Source organism: Oncorhynchus nerka, linkage group LG15 (genome assembly GCF_034236695.1).
Source record: "Oncorhynchus nerka isolate Pitt River linkage group LG15, Oner_Uvic_2.0, whole genome shotgun sequence".
Lineage (NCBI taxonomy): Eukaryota > Metazoa > Chordata > Actinopteri > Salmoniformes > Salmonidae > Oncorhynchus > Oncorhynchus nerka.
In genome coordinates, this window is record NC_088410.1 from 97890926 (window position 1) to 97913317 (window position 22392).

General features: G+C 45.3%; 1 protein-coding gene across 2 annotated transcripts in view; it reads left to right on the plus strand.

Annotated features, from left to right (window-relative positions):
* The window catches only part of LOC115119711 (DDB1- and CUL4-associated factor 1-like), a 73663-nt gene that overhangs the window by 36990 nt on the left and 14281 nt on the right, over nt 1-22392 (plus strand). The gene's annotated exons all lie outside the window — the stretch shown is intronic.

A 22392-nucleotide genomic window follows, 5' to 3' on the forward strand; every position in this document is an offset into this window, starting at 1 on the left:
CTAACCCCTTCATGATGTCTCTCTCTCCATCTCTTTAGCTAACCCCTTCATGATGTCTCTCTCCATCTCTTTAGCTAACCCCTTCATGATGTCTCTCTCTCTCCATCTCTTTAGCTAACCCCTTCATGATGTCTCTCTCTCTCTCCATCTCTTTAGCTAACCCCTTCATGATGTCTCTCTCCATCTCTTTAGCTAACCCCTTCATGATGTCTCTCTCTCCATCTCTTTAGCTAACCCCTTCATGATGTCTCTCTCTCTCCATCTCTTTAGCTAACCCCTTCATGATGTCTCTCTCTCCATCTCTTTAGCTAACCCCTTCATGATGTCTCTCTCTCTCTCCATCTCTTTAACTAACCCCTTCATGATGTCTCTCTCTCTCCATCTCTTTAACTAACCCCTTCATGATGTCTCTCTCTCTCCATCTCTTTAGCTAACCCCTTCATGATGTCTCTCTCTCCATCTCTTTAGCTAACCCCTTCATGATGTCTCTCTCTCCATCTCTTTAGCTAACCCCTTCATGATGTCTCTCTCTCCTCCATCTCTTTAGCTAACCCCTTCATGATGTCTCTCTCTCTCCATCTCTTTAGCTAACCCCTTCATGATGTCTCTCTCTCCATCTCTTTAGCTAACCCCTTCATGATGTCTCTCTCTCCATCTCTTTAGCTAACCCCTTCATGATGTCTCTCTCTCTCCATCTCTTTAGCTAACCCCTTCATGATGTCTCTCTCTCTCCATCTCTTTAGCTAACCCTTCATGATGTCTCTCTCTCCATCTCTTTAGCTAACCCCTTCATGATGTCTCTCTCTCCATCTCTTTAGCTAACCCCTTCATGATGTCTCTCTCCATCTCTTTAGCTAACCCCTTCATGATGTCTCTCTCTCCATCTCTTTAGCTAACCCCTTCATGATGTCTCTCTCTCTCCATCTCTTTAGCTAACCCCTTCATGATGTCTCTCTCTCTCTCCATCTCTTTAGCTAACCCCTTCATGATGTCTCTCTCTCCATCTCTTTAGCTAACCCCTTCATGATGTCTCTCTCTCCATCTCTTTAGCTAACCCTTCATGATGTCTCTCTCTCCATCTCTTTAGCTAACCCCTTCATGATGATCTCTCTCTCCATCTCTTTAGCTAACCCCTTCATGATGTCTCTCTCTCCATCTCTTTAGCTAACCCCTTCATGATGTCTCTCTCTCTCCATCTCTTTAGCTAACCCCTTCATGATGTCTCTCTCTCCATCTCTTTAGCTAACCCCTTCATGATGTCTCTCTCTCTCCATCTCTTTAGCTAACCCCTTCATGATGTCTCTCTCTCCATCTCTTTAGCTAACCCCTTCATGATGTCTCTCTCTCTCCATCTCTTTAGCTAACCCCTTCATGATGTCTCTCTCTCTCCATCTCTTTAACTAACCCCTTCATGATGTCTCTCTCTCTCCATCTCTTTAGCTAACCCCTTCATGATGTCTCTCTCCATCTCTTTATCTCTAACCCCCTTCATGATGTCTCTCTCTCCATCTCTTTAGCTAACCCCTTCATGATGTCTCTCTCTCTCCATCTCTTTAGCTAACCCCTTCATGATGTCTCTCTCTCTCCATCTCTTTAGCTAACCCCTTCATGATGTCTCTCTCTCCATCTCTTTAGCTAACCCCTTCATGATGTCTCTCCCTCCATCTCTTTAGCTAACCCCTTCATGATGTCTCTCTCTCCATCTCTTTAGCTAACCCCTTCATGATGTCTCTCTCTCCATCTCTTTTAACCCCTTCATGATGTCTCTCTCTCTCCATCTCTTTAGCTAACCCCTTCATGATGTCTCTCTCTCTCCATCTCTTTAGCTAACCCCTTCATGATGTCTCTCTCTCCATCTCTTTAGCTAACCCCTTCATGATGTCTCTCCATCTTCCATGATGTCTCTCTTCCATCTCTTTAACCCCTTCATGATGTCTCTCTCTCTCTCCATCTCTTTAACTAACCCCTTCATGATGTCTCTCTCTCTCTTCCATCTCTTTAGCTAACCCCTTCATGATGTCTCTCTCTCTCCATCTCTTTAGCTAACCCCTTCATGATGTCTCTCTCTCTCTCCATCTCTTTAGCTAACCCCTTCATGATGTCTCTCTCTCCATCTCTTTAGCTAACCCTTCTCCATCTCTTTAGCTAACCCCTTCATGATGTCTCTCTCTCCATCTCTTTAGCTAACCCCTTCATGATGTCTCTCTCTCTCCATCTCTTTAGCTAACCCCTTCATGATGTCTCTCTCTCCATCTCTTTATGATGTCTCTCTCTCTCCATCTCTTTAACTAACCCCTTCATGATGTCTCTCCATCTCTTTAGCTAACCCCTTCATGATCTCTTCCATCTCTTTAACTAACCCCTTCATGATGTCTCTCTCTCCATCTCATCTCTTTAGCTAACCCCTTCATGATGTCTCTCTCTCCATCTCTTTAACTAACCCCTTCATGATGTCTCTCTCTCTCCATCTCTTTAGCTAACCCCTTCATGATGTCTCTCTCTCCATCTCTTTAGCTAACCCCTTCATGATGTCTCTCTCTCCATCTCTTTAGCTAACCCCTTCATGATGTCTCTCTCTCTCCATCTCTTTAGCTAACCCCTTCATGATGTCTCTCTCTCTCCATCTCTTTAGCTAACCCCTTCATGATGTCTCTCTCTCTCCATCTCTTTAGCTAACCCCTTCATGATGTCTCTCTCTCCATCTCTTTAACTAACCCCTTCATGATGTCTCTCTCTCTCCATCTCTTTAGCTAACCCCTTCATGATGTCTCTCTCTCTCCATCTCTTTAGCTAACCCCTTCATGATGTCTCTCTCTCTCCATCTCTTTGTCTCTCTTCTCTCTCCATCTCTTTAGCTAACCCCTTCATGATGTCTCTCTCTCTCCATCTCTTTAGCTAACCCCTTCATGATGTCTCTCTCCATCTCTTTAGCTAACCCCTTCATGATGTCTCTCTCTCTCCATCTCTTTAGCTAACCCCTTCATGATGTCTCTCTCTCTCCATCTCTTTAGCTAACCCCTTCATGATGTCTCTCTCTCTCTCCACATCTCTTTAGCTAACCCCTTCATGATGTCTCCATCTCTTTAGCTCATGATGTCTCTCTCTCCATCTCTTTAGCTAACCCCTTCATGATGTCTCTCTCTCCATCTCTTTAACTAACCCCTTCATGATGTCTCTCTCTCTCCATCTCTTTAGCTAACCCCTTCATGATGTCTCTCTCTCCATCTCTTTAGCTAACCCCTTCATGATGTCTCTCTCTCCATCTCTTTAGCTAACCCCTTCATGATGTCTCTCTCCATCTCTTTAGCTAACCCCTTCATGATGTCTCTCTCTCCATCTCTTTAGCTAACCCCTTCATGATGTCTCTCTCTCCATCTCTTTAGCTAACCCCTTCATGATGTCTCTCTCTCCATCTCTTTAGCTAACCCCTTCATGATGTCTCTCTCTCTCCATCTCTTTAGCTAACCCCTTCATGATGTCTCTCTCTCCATCTCTTTACTAACCCTCATGATGTCTCTCTCTCCATCTCTTTAGCTAACCCCTTCATGATGTCTCTCTCTCCATCTCTTTCTAACCCCTTCATGATGTCTCTCTCTCCATCTCTTTAACTAACCCCTTCATGATGTCTCTCTCTCCATCTCTTTAGCTAACCCCTTCATGATGTCTCTCTCTCCATCTCTTTAGCTAACCCCTTCATGATGTCTCTCTCTCCATCTCTTTAGCTAACCCCTTCATGATGTCTCTCTCTCCATCTCTTTAGCTAACCCCTTCATGATGTCTCCTCTCTCTCCATCATCTCTTTAGCTAACCCCTTCATGATGTCTCTCTCTCCATCTCTTTAGCTAACCCCTTCATGATGTCTCTCTCTCCATCTCTTTAAGCTAACCCCTTCATGATGTCTCTCTCTCTCTCCATCTCTTTAGCTAACCCCTTCATGATGTCTCTCCATCTCTTTAGCTAACCCCTTCATGATGTCTCTCTCTCCATCTCTTTAGCTAACCCCTTCATGATGTCTCTCTCTCTCCATCTCTTTAGCTAACCCCTTCATGATGTCTCTCTCTCCATCTCTTTAGCTAACCCCTTCATGATGTCTCTCTCTCCATCTCTTTAGCTAACCCTTCATGATGTCTCTCTCTCCATCTCTTTAGCTAACCCCTTCATGATGTCTCTCTCCATCTCTTTAGCTAACCCCTTCATGATGTCTCTCTCTCCATCTCTTTAGCTAACCCCTTCATGATGTCTCTCTCTCTCCATCTCTTTAACTAACCCCTTCATGATGTCTCTCTCTCCATCTCTTTAGCTAACCCCTTCATGATGTCTCTCTCTCTCTCCATCTCTTTAGCTAACCCCTTCATGATGTCTCTCTCTCCATCTCTTTAGCTAACCCCTTCATGATGTCTCTCTCTCCATCTCTTTAGCTAACCCCTTCATGATGTCTCTCTCTCCATCTCTTTCTAACCCCTTCATGATCTCTCTTTAGCTAACCCCTTCATGATGTCTCTCTCATCTCCATCTCTTTAGCTAACCCCTTCATGATGTCTCTCTCTCATCTCTCTTTAGCTAACCCCTTCATGATGTCTCTCTCTCCATCTCTTTAGCTAACCCCTTCATGATGTCTCTCTCTCCATCTCTTTAGCTAACCCCTTCATGATGTCTCTCTCTCCATCTCTTTAGCTAACCCTTCATGATGTCTCTCTCTCTCCCATCTCTTCCATCTCTTTAGCTAACCCCTTCATGATGTCTCTCTCTCTCCATCTCTTTAGCTAACCCCTTCATGATGTCTCTCTCTCTCCATCTCTTTAGCTAACCCCTTCATGATGTCTCTCTCTCTCCATCTCTTTAGCTAACCCCTTCATGATGTCTCTCTCTCTCCATCTCTTTAAGCTAACCCCTTCATGATGTCTCTCTCTCCATCTCTTTAGCTAACCCCTTCATGATGTCTCTCTCTCCATCTCTTTAGCTAACCCCTTCATGATGTCTCTCTCTCCATCTCTTTAGCTAACCCCTTCATGATGTCTCTCTCTCCATCTCTTTAACTAACCCCTTCATGATGTCTCTCTCTTCTTTAGCTAACCCCTTCATGATGTCTCTCTCTCTCCATCTCTTTAGCTAACCCTTCATGATGTCTCTCTCTCTCCATCTCTTTAGCTAACCCCTTCATGATGTCTCTCTCTCCATCTCTTTAGCTCCATCTCTCCATCTCTTTAGCTAACCCCTTCATGATGTCTCTCTCTCCATCTCTTTAGCTAACCCCTTCATGATGTCTCTCTCTCCATCTCTTTAGCTAACCCCTTCATGATGTCTCTCTCTCTCCATCTCTTTAGCTAACCCTTCATGATGTCTCTCCATCTCTTTAACTAACCCCTTCATGATGTCTCTCTCTCCATCTCTTTAGCTAACCCTTCATGATGTCTCTCTCTCTCCATCTCTTTAGCTAACCCCTTCATGATGTCTCTCTCTCCATCTCTTTATGCTAACCCCTTCATGATGTCTCTCTCTCTCTCCATCTCTTTAGCTAACCCCTTCATGATGTCTCTCTCTCTCCATCTCTTTAGCTAACCCCTTCATGATGTCTCTCTCTCCATCTCTTTAGCTAACCCCTTCATGATGTCTCTCTCTCCATCTCTTTAGCTAACCCCTTCATGATGTCTCTCTCTCCATCTCTTTAGCTAACCCTTCATGATGTCTCTCTCTCCATCTCTTTAGCTAACCCCTTCATGATGTCTCTCTCTCTCTCCATCTCTTTAGCTAACCCTTCATGATGTCTCTCTCTCCATCTCTTTAGCTAACCCCTTCATGATGTCTCTCTCTCCATCTCTTTAGCTAACCCCTTCATGATGTCTCTCTCTCCATCTCTTTAGCTAACCCCTTCATGATGTCTCTCTCCATCTCTTTAGCTAACCCTTCATGATGTCTCTCTCTCCATCTCTTTAGCTAACCCCTTCATGATGTCTCTCTCTCTCTCCATCTCTTTAGCTAACCCCTTCATGATGTGTCTCTCTCCATCTCTTTAGCTAACCCCTTCATGATGTCTCTCTCCATCTCTTTAGCTAACCCCTTCATGATGTCTCTCTCTCCATCTCTTTAGCTAACCCCTTCATGATGTCTCTCTCTCCATCTCTTTAGCTAACCCCTTCATGATGTCTCTCTCTCCATCTCTTTAGCTAACCCCTTCATGATGTCTCTCTCTTTAGCTAACCCCTTTCTAACCCCTTCATGATGTCTCTCTCTCCATCTCTTTAGCTAACCCCTTCATGATGTCTCTCTCTCCATCTCTTTAGCTAACCCCTTCATGATGTCTCTCTCTCCATCTCTTTAGCTAACCCCTTCATGATGTCTCTCTCTCCATCTCTTTAGCTAACCCCTTCATGATGTCTCTCTCTCTCCATCTCTTTAGCTAACCCCTTCATGATGTCTCTCTCCATCTCTTTAACTAACCCCTTCATGATGTGTCTCTCTCTCCATCTCTTTAGCTAACCCCTTCATGATGTCTCTCTCTCTCCATCTCTTTAGCTAACCCCTTCATGATGTCTCTCTCTCTCCATCTCTTTAGCTAACCCCTTCATGATGTCTCTCTCTCTCCATCTCTTTAGCTAACCCCTTCATGATGTCTCTCTCTCTCCATCTCTTTAGCTAACCCCTTCATGATGTCTCTCTCCATCTCTTTCTAACCCCTTCATGATGTCTCTCTCCATCTCTTTAGCTAACCCCTTCATGATGTCTCTCTCTCCATCTCTTTAGCTAACCCCTTCATGATGTCTCTCTCTCTCTCCATCTCTTTAGCTAACCCCTTCATGATGTCTCTCTCCATCTCTTTAGCTAACCCCTTCATGATGTCTCTCTCTCCATCTTTAACTAACCCCTTCATGATGTCTCTCTCTCTCCATCTCTTTAGCTAACCCCTTCATGATGTCTCTCTCCATCTCTTTAGCTAACCCCTTCATGATGTCTCTCTCTCTCCATCTCTTTAACTAACCCCTTCATGATGTCTCTCTCTCTCTCCATCTCTTTAGCTAACCCCTTCATGATGTCTCTCTCTCTCCATCTCTTTAACTAACCCCTTCATGATGTCTCTCTCTCTCCATCTCTTTAACTAACCCCTTCATGATGTCTCTCTCTCCATCTCTTTAGCTAACCCCTTCATGATGTCTCTCTCTCCATCTCTTTAGCTAACCCTTCATGATCTCTCTCTCCATCTCTTTAGCTAACCCCTTCATGATGTCTCTCTCCATCTCTTTAACTAACCCCTTCATGATGTCTCTCTCTCCATCTCTTTAGCTAACCCCTTCATGATGTCTCTCTCTCTCCATCTCTTTAGCTAACCCCTTCATGATGTCTCTCTCTCCATCTCTTTAGCTAACCCCTTCATGATGTCTCTCTCTCCATCTCTTTAGCTAACCCCTTCATGATGTCTCTCTCTCTCCATCTCTTTAGCTAACCCTTCATGATGTCTCTCTCTCCATCTCTTTAGCTAACCCCTTCATGATGTCTCTCTCTCCATCTCTTTAGCTAACCCCTTCATGATGTCTCTCTCTCTCCATCTCTTTAGCTAACCCCTTCATGATGTCTCTCTCTCTCCATCTCTTTAGCTAACCCCTTCATGATGTCTCTCTCTCTCCATCTCTTTAGCTAACCCCTTCATGATGTCTCTCTCTCCATCTCTTTAGCTAACCCCTTCATGATGTCTCTCTCTCTCTCCATCTCTTTAGCTAACCCCTTCATGATGTCTCTCTCTCTCCATCTCTTTAGCTAACCCCTTCATGATGTCTCTCTCTCCATCTCTAGCTAACCCCTTCATGATGTCTCTCTCCATCTCTTTAGCTAACCCCTTCATGATGTCTCTCTCTCCATCTCTTTAGCTAACCCCTTCATGATGTCTCTCTCTCCATCTCTTTAGCTAACCCCTTCATGATGTCTCTCTCCATCTCTTTAGCTAACCCTTCATGATGTCTCTCTCTCCATCTCTTTAACTAACCCCTTCATGATGTCTCTCTCTCCATCTCTTTAGCTAACCCCTTCATGATGTCTCTCTCTCTCCATCTCTTTAGCTAACCCCTTCATGATGTCTCTCTCTCTCCATCTCTTTAGCTAACCCTTCATGATGTCTCTCTCTCTCCATCTCTTTAGCTAACCCCTTCATGATCTTTCTCTTCTCTCTCTCCATCTCTTTAGCTAACCCCTTCATGATGTCTCTCTCTCTCCATCTCTTTAGCTAACCCCTTCATGATGTCTCTCCATCTCTTTAGCTAACCCCTTCATGATGTCTCTCTCCATCTCTTTAGCTAACCCCTTCATGATGTCTCTCTCTCTCCATCTCTTTAGCTAACCCCTTCATGATGTCTCTCTCTCTCCATCTCTTTAGCTAACCCCTTCATGATGTCTCTCTCTCCATCTCTTTAGCTAACCCCTTCATGATGTCTCTCTCTCCATCTCTTTAGCTAACCCCTTCATGATGTCTCTCTCTCCATCTCTTTAGCTAACCCCTTCATGATGTCTCTCTCTCCATCTCTTTAGCTAACCCCTTCATGATGTCTCTCTCCATCTCTTTAGCTAACCCCTTCATGATGTCTCTCTCTCCATCTCTTTAGCTAACCCCTTCATGATGTCTCTCTCTCTCCATCTCTTTAGCTAACCCTTCATGATGTCTCTCTCTCTCTCCATCTCTTTAACTAACCCCTTCATGATGTCTCTCTCTCTCCATCTCTTTAGCTAACCCCTTCATGATGTCTCTCTCCATCTCTTTAGCTAACCCCTTCATGATGTCTCTCCCTCTCTCTCCATCTCTTTAGCTAACCCCTTCATGATGTCTCTCTTTCTCTCCATCTCTTTAGCTAACCCCTTCATGATGTCTCTCTCTCTCCATCTCTTTAGCTAACCCCTTCATGATGTCTCTCTCTCCATCTCTTTAGCTAACCCCTTCATGATGTCTCTCTCTCCATCTCTTTAGCTAACCCCTTCATGATGTCATCTCTCTCTCCATCTCTTTAGCTAACCCCTTCATGATGTCTCTCCATCTCTTTAGCTAACCCCTTCATGATGTCTCTCCATCTCTTTAGCTAACCCCTTCATGATGTCTCTCTCCATCTCTTTAGCTAACCCCTTCATGATGTCTCTCTCTCCATCTCTTTAGCTAACCCCTTCATGATGTCTCTCTCTCTCCATCTCTTTAGCTAACCCCTTCATGATGTCTCTCTCTCTCCATCTCTTTAGCTAACCCCTTCATGATGTCTCTCTCTCCATCTCTTTAGCTAACCCCTTCATGATGTCTCTCTCCATCTCTTTAGCTAACCCCTTCATGATGTCTCTCTCTCCATCTCTTTAGCTAACCCCTTCATGATCTCTCTCTCTCCATCTCTTTAGCTAACCCCTTCATGATGTCTCTCTCTCTCCATCTCTTTAGCTAACCCCTTCATGATGTCTCTCTCTCCATCTCTTTAGCTAACCCCTTCATGATGTCTCTCTCTCCATCTCTTTAGCTAACCCCTTCATGATGTCTCTCTCTCTCCATCTCTTTAGCTCTCTCTCTCTCTCTCCATCTCTTTAGCTAACCCCTTCATGATGTCTCTCTCTCCATCTCTTTAGCTAACCCCTTCATGATGTCTCTCTCTCCATCTCTTTAACTAACCCCTTCATGATGTCTCTCTCTCTCCATCTCTTTAGCTAACCCCTTCATGATGTCTCTCTCTCCATCTCTTTAGCTAACCCCTTCATGATGTCTCTCTCTCCATCTCTTTAGCTAACCCCTTCATGATGTCTCTCTCTCCATCTCTTTAGCTAACCCCTTCATGATGTCTCTCTCTCCATCTCTTTAGCTAACCCCTTCATGATGTCTCTCTCTCCATCTCTTTAGCTAACCCCTTCATGATGTCTCTCTCTCTCCATCTCTTTAGCTAACCCCTTCATGATGTCTCTCTCTCCATCTCTTTAACTAACCCCTTCATGATGTCTCTCTCTCTCTCCATCTCTTTAGCTAACCCCTTCATGATGTCTCTCTCTCTCTCCATCTCTTTAGCTAACCCCTTCATGATGTCTCTCTCTCCATCTCTTTAGCTAACCCCTTCATGATGTCTCTCTCTCTCTCCATCTCTTTAGCTAACCCCTTCATGATGTCTCTCTCTCCATCTCTTTAGCTAACCCCTTCATGATGTCTCTCTCTCCATCTCTTTAACTAACCCCTTCATGATGTCTCTCTCTCTCTCCATCTCTTTAGCTAACCCCTTCATGATGTCTCTCTCTCTCCATCTCTTTAGCTAACCCCTTCATGATGTCTCTCTCTCCATCTCTTTAACTAACCCCTTCATGATGTCTCTCTCTCCATCTCTTTAGCTAACCCCTTCATGATGTCTCTCTCTCCATCTCTTTAGCTAACCCCTTCATGATGTCTCTCTCTCCATCTCTTTAACTAACCCCTTCATGATGTCTCTCCATCTCTCTCTCTCTCCATCTCTTTAGCTAACCCCTTCATGATGTCTCTCTCTCCATCTCTTTAGCTAACCCCTTCATGATGTCTCTCTCTCCATCTCTTTAGCTAACCCCTTCATGATGTCTCTCTCCATCTCTTTAGCTAACCCCTTCATGATGTCTCTCTCTCCATCTCTTTAACTAACCCCTTCATGATGTCTCTCTCTCTCCATCTCTTTAGCTAACCCCTTCATGATGTCTCTCTCTCTCCATCTCTTTAGCTAACCCCTTCATGATGTCTCTCTCTCCATCTCTTTAGCTAACCCCTTCATGATGTCTCTCTCTCCATCTCTTTAGCTAACCCCTTCATGATGTCTCTCTCTCCATCTCTTTAGCTAACCCCTTCATGATGTCTCTCTCTCTCCATCTCTTTAGCTAACCCCTTCATGATGTCTCTCTCTCTCCATCTCTTTAGCTAACCCCTTCATGATGTCTCTCTCTCTCCATCTCTTTAGCTAACCCCTTCATGATGTCTCTCTCTCTCCATCTCTTTAGCTAACCCCTTCATGATGTCTCTCTCTCTCCATCTCTTTAACTAACCCCTTCATGATGTCTCTCTCTCTCCATCTCTTTAGCTAACCCCTTCATGATGTCTCTCTCTCCATCTCTTTAGCTAACCCTTCATGATGTCTCTCTCTCTCTCCATCTCTCTTTAGCTAACCCCTTCATGATGTCTCTCTCTCTCTCCATCTCTTTAGCTAACCCCTTCATGATGTCTCTCTCTCTCCATCTCTTTAGCTAACCCCTTCATGATGTCTCTCTCTCTCCATCTCTTTAGCTAACCCCTTCATGATGTCTCTCTCTCTCCATCTCTTTAGCTAACCCCTTCATGATGTCTCTCTCTCTCCATCTCTTTAGCTAACCCTTCATGATCTCTCTCTCTCCATCTCTTTAGCTAACCCCTTCATGATGTCTCTCTCTCCATCTCTTTAGCTAACCCCTTCATGATGTCTCTCTCTCTCCATCTCTTTAACTAACCCCTTCATGATGTCTCTCTCTCTCCATCTCTTTAGCTAACCCCTTCATGATGTCTCTCCCTCTCTCTCCATCTCTTTAGCTAACCCCTTCATCTCTCCATCTCTTTAGCTAACCCCTTCATGATGTCTCTCTCTCTCCATCTCTTTAACTAACCCCTTCATGATGTCTCTCTCTCCATCTCTTTCTCTCCATCTCTTTAGCTAACCCCTTCATGATGTCTCTCTCCATCTCTTTAGCTAACCCCTTCATGATGTCTCTCTCTCCATCTCTCTAACCCCTTCATGATGTCTCTCTCTCCATCTCTTTAGCTAACCCCTTCATGATGTCTCTCTCTCCATCTCTTTAGCTAACCCCTTCATGATGTCTCCATCTCTTTAGCTAACCCCTTCATGATGTCTCTCTCTCTCCATCTCTTTAGCTAACCCCTTCATGATGTCTCTCTCTCTCCATCTCTTTAGCTAACCCCTTCATGATGTCTCTCCATCTCTTTAGCTAACCCCTTCATGATGTCTCTCTCCATCTCTTTAGCTAACCCCTTCATGATGTCTCTCTCTCTCCCATCTCTTTAGCTAACCCCTTCATGATGTCTCTCTCTCTCCATCTCTTTAGCTAACCCCTTCATGATGTCTCTCTCTCCATCTCTTTAGCTAACCCCTTCATGATGTCTCTCTCTCCATCTCTTTAGCTAACCCCTTCATGATGTCTCTCCATCTCCATCTCTTTGATGTCTCTCTCCATCTCTTTAGCTAACCCCTTCATGATGTCTCTCTCTCTCCATCTCTTTAGCTAACCCCTTCATGATGTCTCTCTCTCCATCTCTTTAACTAACCCCTTCATGATGTCTCTCTCTCTCCATCTCTTTAGCTAACCCCTTCATGATGTCTCTCTCTCCATCTCTTTAGCTAACCCCTTCATGATGTCTCTCTCTCCATCTCTTTAGCTAACCCCTTCATGATGTCTCTCTCTCTCTCCATCTCTTTAGCTAACCCCTTCATGATGTCTCTCTCTCTCCATCTCTTTAGCTAACCCCTTCATGATGTCTCTCTCTCCATCTCTTTAGCTAACCCCTTCATGATGTCTCTCTCTCCATCTCTTTAGCTAACCCCTTCATGATGTCTCTCTCTCCATCTCTTTAGCTAACCCCTTCATGATGTCTCTCTCTCCATCTCTTTAACTAACCCCTTCATGATGTCTCTCTCTCCATCTCTTTAGCTAACCCCTTCATGATGTCTCTCTCTCCATCTCTTTAGCTAACCCCTTCATGATGTCTCTCTCTCCATCTCTTTAGCTAACCCCTTCATGATGTCTCTCTCTCTCTCCATCTCTTTAACTAACCCCTTCATGATGTCTCTCTCTCCATCTCTTTAGCTAACCCCTTCATGATGTCTCTCTCTCCATCTCTTTAGCTAACCCCTTCATGATGTCTCTCTCTCCATCTCTTTAGCTAACCCCTTCATGATGATGTCTCTCTCTCTCCATCTCTTTAGCTAACCCCTTCATGATGTCTCTCTCTCTCCATCTCTTTAGCTAACCCCTTCATGATGTCTCTCTCTCTCCATCTCTTTAGCTAACCCCTTCATGATGTCTCTCTCTCCATCTCTTTAGCTAACCCCTTCATGATGTCTCTCTCTCTCCATCTCTTTAGCTAACCCCTTCATGATGTCTCTCTCTCCATCTCTTTAGCTAACCCCTTCATGATGTCTCTCTCTCCATCTCTTTAACTAACCCCTTCATGATGTCTCTCTCCATCTCTTTAGCTAACCCCTTCATGATGTCTCTCTCTCCATCTCTTTAACTAACCCCTTCATGATGTCTCTCTCTCCATCTCTTTAGCTAACCCTTCATGATGTCTCTCTCCATCTCTTTAGCTAACCCCTTCATGATGTCTCTCTCTCCATCTCTTTAGCTAACCCCTTCATGATGTCTCTCTCTCCATCTCTTTAGCTAACCCCTTCATGATGTCTCTCTCTCCATCTCTTTAGCTAACCCCTTCATGATGTCTCTCCATCTCTTTAGCTAACCCCTTCATGATGTCTCTCTCCATCTCTTTAGCTAACCCCTTCATGATGTCTCTCTCTCTCCCATCTCTTTAGCTAACCCCTTCATGATGTCTCTCTCCATCTCTTTAACTAACCCCTTCATGATGTCTCTCCTCTCTTTCTAACCCTTCATGATGTCTCTCTCTCTCCATCTCTTTAGCTAACCCCTTCATGATGTCTCTCTCTCCATCTCTTTAGCTAACCCCTTCATGATGTCTCTCTCTCCATCTCTTTAGCTAACCCCTTCATGATGTCTCTCTCTCTCTCCATCTCTTTAGCTAACCCCTTCATGATGTCTCTCTCTCCATCTCTTTAACTAACCCCTTCATGATGTCTCTCTCTCTCCATCTCTTTAGCTAACCCCTTCATGATGTCTCTCTCTCCATCTCTTTAGCTAACCCCTTCATGATGTCTCTCTCTCCATCTCTTTAGCTAACCCCTTCATGATGTCTCTCTCTCCATCTCTTTAGCTAACCCCTTCATGATGTCTCTCCATCTCTTTAACTAACCCCTTCATGATGTCTCTCTCTCTCCATCTCTTTAACTAACCCCTTCATGATGTCTCTCTCCATCTCTTTAGCTAACCCTTCATGATGTCTCTCTCCATCTCTTTAGCTAACCCCTTCATGATGTCTCTCTCTCTCCATCTCTTTCTTTAACCCCTTCATGATGTCTCTCTCTCCATCTCTTTAACTAACCCCTTCATGATGTCTCTCCATCTTTCTAACCCCTTCATGATGTCTCTCCATCTCTTTAGCTAACCCCTTCATGATGTCTCTCCCTCTCTCTCCATCTCTTTAGCTAACCCCTTCATGATGTCTCTCTTTCTCTCCATCTCTTTAGCTAACCCCTTCATGATGTCTCTCTCTCTCCATCTCTTTAGCTAACCCCTTCATGATGTCTCTCCATCTCTTTAGCTAACCCCTTCATGATGTCTCTCCCTCCATCTCTTTAGCTAACCCCTTCATGATGTCTCTCTCTCCATCTCTTTAGCTAACCCCTTCATGATGTCTCTCTCTCCATCTCTTTAGCTAACCCCTTCATGATGTCTCTCTCCATCTCTTTAGCTAACCCCTTCATGATGTCTCTCTCCATCTCTTTAGCTGACCCCTTCATGATGTCTCTCTCTCCATCTCTTTAACTAACCCCTTCATTTACATTTACATTTAAGTCATTTAGCAGACGCTCTTATCCAGAGCGACTTACAAATTGGTGCATTCACCTTATGACCTCCAGTGGAACAGTAGTGCATCTAAATCTTTTCAGGGGAGGGGGTGAGAGGGATTACTTTATCCTATCCTAGGTATTCCTTAAAGAGGTGGGGTTTCAGGTGTCTCCGGAAGGTGGTGATTGACTCCGCTGTCCTGGCGTCGTGAGGGAGTTTGTTCCACCATTGGGGGGCCAGAGCAGCGAACAGTTTTGACTGGGCTGAGCGGGAACTGTACTTCCTCAGTGGTAGGGAGGCGAGCAGGCCAGAGGTGGATGAACGCAGTGCCCTTGTTTGGGTGTAGGGCCTGATCAGAGCCTGGAGGTACTGAGGTGCCGTTCCCCTCACAGCTCCGTAGGCAAGCACCATGGTCTTGTAGCGGATGCGAGCTTCAACTGGAAGCCAGTGGAGGGAGCGGAGGAGCGGGGTGACGTGAGAGAACTTGGGAAGGTTGAACACCAGGCGGGCTGCGGCGTTCTGGATGAGTTGTAGGGGTTTAATGGCACAGGCAGGGAGCCCAGCCAACAGCGAGTTGCAGTAATCCAGACGGGAGATGACAAGTGCCTGGATTAGGACCTGCGCCGCTTCCTGTGTGAGGCAGGGTCGTACTCTGCGGATGTTGTAGAGCATGAACCTACAGGAACGGGCCACCGCCTTGATGTTAGTTGAGAACGACAGGGTGTTGTCCAGGATCACGCCAAGGTTCTTAGCGCTCTGGGAGGAGGACACAATGGAGTTGTCAACCGTGATGGCGAGATCATGGAGCAGGCAGTCCTTCCCGGGAGGAAGAGCAGTTCCGTCTTGCCGAGGTTCAGCTTGAGGTGGTGATCCGTCATCCACACGGATATGTCTGCCAGACATGCAGAGATTCGATTCGCCACCTGGTCATCAGAAGGGGGAAAGGAGAAGATTAATTGTGTGTCGTCTGCATAGCAATGATAGGAGAGACCATGTGAGGTTATGACAGAGCCAAGTGACTTGGTGTATAGCGAGAATAGGAGAGGGCCTAGAACAGAGCCCTGGGGACACCAGTGGTGAGAGCACGTGGTGTGGAGACGGATTCTCGCCACGCCACCTGGTAGGAGCGACCTGTCAGGTAGGACGCAATCCAAGCGTGGGCCGCGCCGGAGATGCCCAACTCGGAGAGGGTGGAGAGGAGGATCTGATGGTTCACAGTATCGAAGGCAGCCGATAGGTCTAGAAGGATGAGAACAGAGGAGAGAGAGTTAGCTTTAGCAGTGCGGAGCGCCTCCGTGATACAGAGAAGAGCAGTCTCAGTTGAATGACTAGTCTTGAAACCTGACTGATTTGGATCAAGAAGGTCATTCTGGGAGAGATAGCGGGAGAGCTGGCCAAGGGCCGGCACGTTCAAGAGTTTTGGAGAGAAAAGAAAGAAGGGATACTGGTCTGTAGTTGTTGACATCGGAGGGATCGAGTGTAGGTTTTTTCAGAAGGGGTGCAACTCTCGCTCTCTTGAAGACGGAAGGGACGTAGCCAGCGGTCAGGGATGAGTTGATGAGCGAGGTGAGGTAAGGGAGGAGGTCTCGGAAATGGTCTGGAGAAGAGAGGAGGGGATAGGGTCAAGCGGGCAGGTTGTAGGGCGGCCGGCCGTCACAAGACGCGAGATTTCATCTGGGAGAGAGGGGAGAAAGAGGTCAGAGCACAGGGTAGGGCAGTGTGAGCAGAACCAGCGGTGTCGTTTGACTTAGCAAACGAGGATCGGATGTCGTCGACCTTCTTTTCAAAATGGTTGACGAAGTCATCTGCAGAGAGGGAGGAGGGGGGGAGGAGGATTCAGGAGGGAGGAGAAGGTTGCAAAGAGCTTCCTAGGGTTAGAGGCAGATGCTTGGAATTTAGAGTGGTAGAAAGTGGCTTTAGCAGCAGAGAGAGAAGAGGAAAATGTAGAGAGGAGGGAGTGAAAGGATGTCAGGTCCGCAGGGAGGCGAGTTTTCCTCCATTTCCGCTCGGCTGCCCGGAGCCCATGATGTCTCTCTCTCTCTCCATCTCTTTAGCTAACCCCTTCATGATGTCTCTCTCTCCATCTCTTTAGCTAACCCCTTCATGATGTCTCTCTCTCCATCTCTTTAGCTAACCCCTTCATGATGTCTCTCTCTCCATCTCTTTAGCTAACCCCTTCATGATGTCTCTCTCTCTCTCCATCTCTTTAGCTGACCCCTTCATGATGTCTCTCTCTCATCTCTTTAGCTAACCCCTTCATGATGTCTCTCTCTCCATCTCTTTAGCTAACCCCTTCATGATGTCTCTCTCTCCATCTCTTTAGCTAACCCCTTCATGATGTCTCTCTCTCCATCTCTTTAACTAACCCCTTCATGATGTCTCTCTCTCCATCTCTTTAACTAACCCCTTCATGATGTCTCTCTCTCTCCATCTCTTTAGCTAACCCCTTCATGATGTCTCTCTCTCTCTCTCCATCTCTTTAGCTAACCCCTTCATGATGTCTCTCTCTATCTCTTTAGCTAACCCCTTCATGATGTCTCTCTCTCTCTCCATCTCTTTAGCTAACCCCTTCATGATGTCTCTCTCTCTCTCCATCTCTTTAACTAACCCCTTCATGATGTCTCTCTCTCTCCATCTCTTTAGCTAACCCCTTCATGATGTCTCTCTCTCCATCTCTTTAGCTAACCCCTTCATGATGTCTCTCTCTCTCCATCTCTTTAACTAACCCCTTCATGATGTCTCTCTCTCTCCATCTCTTTAGCTAACCCCTTCATGATGTCTCTCTCTCTCCATCTCTTTAACTAACCCCTTCATGATGTCTCTCTCTCTCCATCTCTTTAACTAACCCCTTCATGATGTCTCTCTCTCCATCTCTTTAACTAACCCCTTCATGATGTCTCTCTCTCTCCATCTCTTTAGCTAACCCCTTCATGATGTCTCTCCATCTCTTTAGCTAACCCCTTCATGATGTCTCTCCCTCCATCTCTTTAGCTAACCCCTTCATGATGTCTCTCTCTCCATCTCTTTAGCTAACCCCTTCATGATGTCTCTCTCTCCATCTCTTTAGCTAACCCCTTCATGATGTCTCTCTCCATCTCTTTAGCTAACCCCTTCATGATGTCTCTCTCCATCTCTTTAGCTGACCCCTTCATGATGTCTCTCTCTCCATCTCTTTAACTAACCCCTTCATGATGTCTCTCTCTCTCTCCATCTCTTTAGCTAACCCCTTCATGATGTCTCTCTCTCCATCTCTTTAGCTAACCCCTTCATGATGTCTCTCTCTCCATCTCTTTAGCTAACCCCTTCATGATGTCTCTCTCTCCATCTCTTTAGCTAACCCCTTCATGATGTCTCTCTCTCTCTCCATCTCTTTAGCTAACCCCTTCATGATGTCTCTCTCTCCATCTCTTTAACTAACCCCTTCATGATGTCTCTCTCTCTCCATCTCTTTAGCTAACCCCTTCATGATGTCTCTCTCTCCATCTCTTTAGCTAACCCCTTCATGATGTCTCTCTCTCCATCTCTTTAGCTAACCCCTTCATGATGTCTCTCTCTCCATCTCTTTAGCTAACCCCTTCATGATGTCTCTCTCTCCATCTCTTTAACTAACCCCTTCATGATGTCTCTCTCTCCATCTCTTTAACTAACCCCTTCATGATGTCTCTCTCTCTCCATCTCTTTAGCTAACCCCTTCATGATGTCTCTCTCTCTCTCCATCTCTTTAGCTAACCCCTTCATGATGTCTCTCTCTCTCCATCTCTTTAGCTAACCCCTTCATGATGTCTCTCTCTCTCTCCATCTCTTTAGCTAACCCCTTCATGATGTCTCTCTCTCTCTCCATCTCTTTAACTAACCCCTTCATGATGTCTCTCTCTCTCCATCTCTTTAGCTAACCCCTTCATGATGTCTCTCTCTCCATCTCTTTAGCTAACCCCTTCATGATGTCTCTCTCTCTCTCCATCTCTTTAACTAACCCCTTCATGATGTCTCTCTCTCTCTCCATCTCTTTAGCTAACCCCTTCATGATGTCTCTCTCTCTCCATCTCTTTAGCTAACCCCTTCATGATGTCTCTCTCTCTCTCCATCTCTTTAACTAACCCCTTCATGATGTCTCTCTCTCTCCATCTCTTTAGCTAACCCCTTCATGATGTCTCTCATCTCTTTAGCTAACCCCTTCATGATGTCTCTCTCTCCATCTCTTCAGCTAACCCCTTCATGATGTCTCTCTCTCCATCTCTTTAACTAACCCCTTCATGATGTCTCTCTCTCCATCTCTTTAACTAACCCCTTCATGATGTCTCTCTCTCTCCATCTCTTTAGCTAACCCCTTCATGATGTCTCTCTCTCCATCTCTTTAGCTAACCCCTTCATGATGTCTCTCTCTCTCCATCTCTTTAGCTAACCCCTTCATGATGTCTCTCTCTCCATCTCTTTAGCTAACCCCTTCATGATGTCTCTCTCTCTCCATCTCTTTAGCTAACCCCTTCATGATGTCTCTCTCTCTCCATCTCTTTAGCTAACCCCTTCATGATGTCTCTCTCTCTCTCCATCTCTTTAGCTAACCCCTTCATGATGTCTCTCTCTCTCCATCTCTTTAGCTAACCCCTTCATGATGTCTCTCTCTCTCCATCTCTTTAGCTAACCCCTTCATGATGTCTCTCTCTCTCCATCTCTTTAGCTAACCCCTTCATGATGTCTCTCTCTCTCCATCTCCATAACCCCTTCATGATGTCTCTCTCTCTCCATCTCTTTAGCTAACCCCTTCATGATGTCTCTCTCTCTCCATCTCTTTAACTAACCCCTTCATGATGTCTCTCTCTCTCCATCTCTTTAACTAACCCCTTCATGATGTCTCTCTCTCTCCATCTCTTTAGCTAAACCCTTCATGATGTCTCTCTCCATCTCTTTAGCTAACCCCTTCATGATGTCTCTCCATCTCTTTAACTAACCCCTTCATGATGTCTCTCTCTCTCCATCTCTTTAACTAACCCCTTCATGATGTCTCTCTCTCTCCATCTCTTTAGCTAACCCCTTCATGATGTCTCTCTCTCTCCATCTCTTTAACTAACCCCTTCATGATGTCTCTCTCTCTCCATCTCTTTAACTAACCCCTTCATGATGTCTCTCTCTCTCCATCTCTTTAGCTAACCCCTTCATGATGTCTCTCCATCTCTTTAACTAACCCCTTCATGATGTCTCTCCATCTCTTTAGCTAACCCCTTCATGATGTCTCTCCCTCTCTCTCCATCTCTTTAGCTAACCCCTTCATGATGTCTCTCTTTCTCTCCATCTCTTTAGCTAACCCCTTCATGATGTCTCTCTCTCTCCATCTCTTTAGCTAACCCCTTCATGATGTCTCTCCATCTCTTTAGCTAACCCCTTCATGATGTCTCTCCCTCCATCTCTTTAGCTAACCCCTTCATGATGTCTCTCTCTCCATCTCTTTAGCTAACCCCTTCATGATGTCTCTCTCTCCATCTCTTTAGCTAACCCCTTCATGATGTCTCTCTCCATCTCTTTAGCTAACCCCTTCATGATGTCTCTCTCTCCATCTCTTTAGCTAACCCCTTCATGATGTCTCTCTCTCTCCATCTCTTTAGCTAACCCCTTCATGATGTCTCTCTCTCTCTCCATCTCTTTAACTAACCCCTTCATGATGTCTCTCTCTCTCCATCTCTTTAGCTAACCCCTTCATGATTTCTCTCTCTCTCTCTCCATCTCTTTAGCTAACCCCTTCATGATGTCTCTCTCTCCATCTCTTTAGCTAACCCCTTCATGATGTCGCTCTCTCCATCTCTTTAACTAACCCCTTCATGATGTCTCTCTCTCTCCATCTCTTTAGCTAAACCCTTCATGATGTCTCTCTCCATCTCTTTAGCTAACCCCTTCATGATGTCTCTCTCTCTCCATCTCTTTAGCTAACCCCTTCATGATGTCTCTCTCTCTCCATCTCTTTAGCTAACCCCTTCATGATGTCTCTCTCTCTCCATCTCTTTAGCTAACCCCTTCATGATGTCTCTCTCTCTCCATCTCTTTAGCTAACCCCTTCATGATGTCTCTCTCTCTCCATCTCTTTAGCTAACCCCTTCATGATGTCTCTCTCTCTCCATCTCTTTAGCTAACCCCTTCATGATGTCTCTCTCTCTCCATCTCTTTAGCTAACCCCTTCATGATGTCTCTCTCTCTCCATCTCTTTAACTAACCCCTTCATGATGTCTCTCTCCATCTCTTTAACTAACCCCTTCATGATGTCTCTCTCTCTCTCCATCTCTTTAGCTAACCCCTTCATGATGTGTCTCTCTCTCTCCATCTCTTTAGCTAACCCCTTCATGATGTCTCTCTCTCTCTCCATCTCTTTAGCTAACCCCTTCATGATGTCTCTCTCCATCTCTTTAGCTAACCCCTTCATGATGTCTCTCTCCATCTCTTTAGCTAACCCCTTCATGATGTCTCTCTCCATCTCTTTAGCTAACCCCTTCATGATGTCTCTCTCCATCTCTTTAGCTAACCCCTTCATGATGTCTCTCTCCATCTCTTTAGCTAACCCCTTCATGATGTCTCTCTCCATCTCTTTAGCTAACCCCTTCATGATGTGTCTCTCTCTCTCCATCTCTTTAGCTAACCCCTTCATGATGTCTCTCTCTCTCTCCATCTCTTTAGCTAACCCCTTCATGATGTCTCTCTCCATCTCTTTAACTAACCCCTTCATGATGTCTCTCTCCATCTCTTTAACTAACCCCCTCATGATGTCTCTCTCCATCTCTTTAACTAACCCCTTCATGATGTCTCTCTCCATCTCTTTAGCTAACCCCTTCATGATGTCTCTCTCTCTCCATCTCTTTAGCTAACCCCTTCATGATGTCTCTCTCCCTCTCCCTCCATCTCTTTAGCTAACCCCTTCATGATGTCTCTCTCTCTCTTTAACTAACCCCTTCATGATGTCTCTCTCTCTCTTTAGCTAACCCCTTCATGATGTCTCTCTCCATCTCTTTAGCTAACCCCTTCATGATGTCTCTCTCTCTCTCTCTCTCTCTCTCTCTCTCTCTCTCTCTCTCTCCATCTCTTTAGCTAACCCCTTCATGATGTCTCTCTCTCTCTCCATCTCTTTAACTAACCCCTTCATGATGTCTCTCTCTCTCTCCATCTCTTTAGCTAACCCCTTCATGATGTCTCTCTCTCTCTCCATCTCTTTAACTAACCCCTTCATGATGTCTCTCTCTCTCCATCTCTTTAACTAACCCCTTCATGATGTCTCTCTCTCTCCATCTCTTTAACTAACCCCTTCATGATGTCTCTCTCCATCTCTTTAACTAACCCCTTCATGATCTCTCTCTCTCTCCATCTCTTTAACTAACCCCTTCATGATGTCTCTCTCTCTCCATCTCTTTAGCTAACCCCTTCATGATGTCTCTCTCTCTCTCCATCTCTTTAGCTAACCCCTTCATGATGTCTCTCTCTCTCTCCATCTCTTTAGCTAACCCCTTCATGATGTCTCTCTCTCTCTCCATCTCTTTAACTAACCCCTTCATGATGTCTCCCTCCATCTCTTTAGCTAACCCCTTCATGATGTCTCTCCATCTCTTTAACTAACCCCTTCATGATGTCTCTCTCTCTCCATCTCTTTAACTAACCCCTTCATGATGTCTCTCTCCATCTCTTTAACTAACCCCTTCATGATCTCTCTCTCTCTCCATCTCTTTAACTAACCCCTTCATGATGTCTCTCTCTCCATCTCTTTAGCTAACCCCT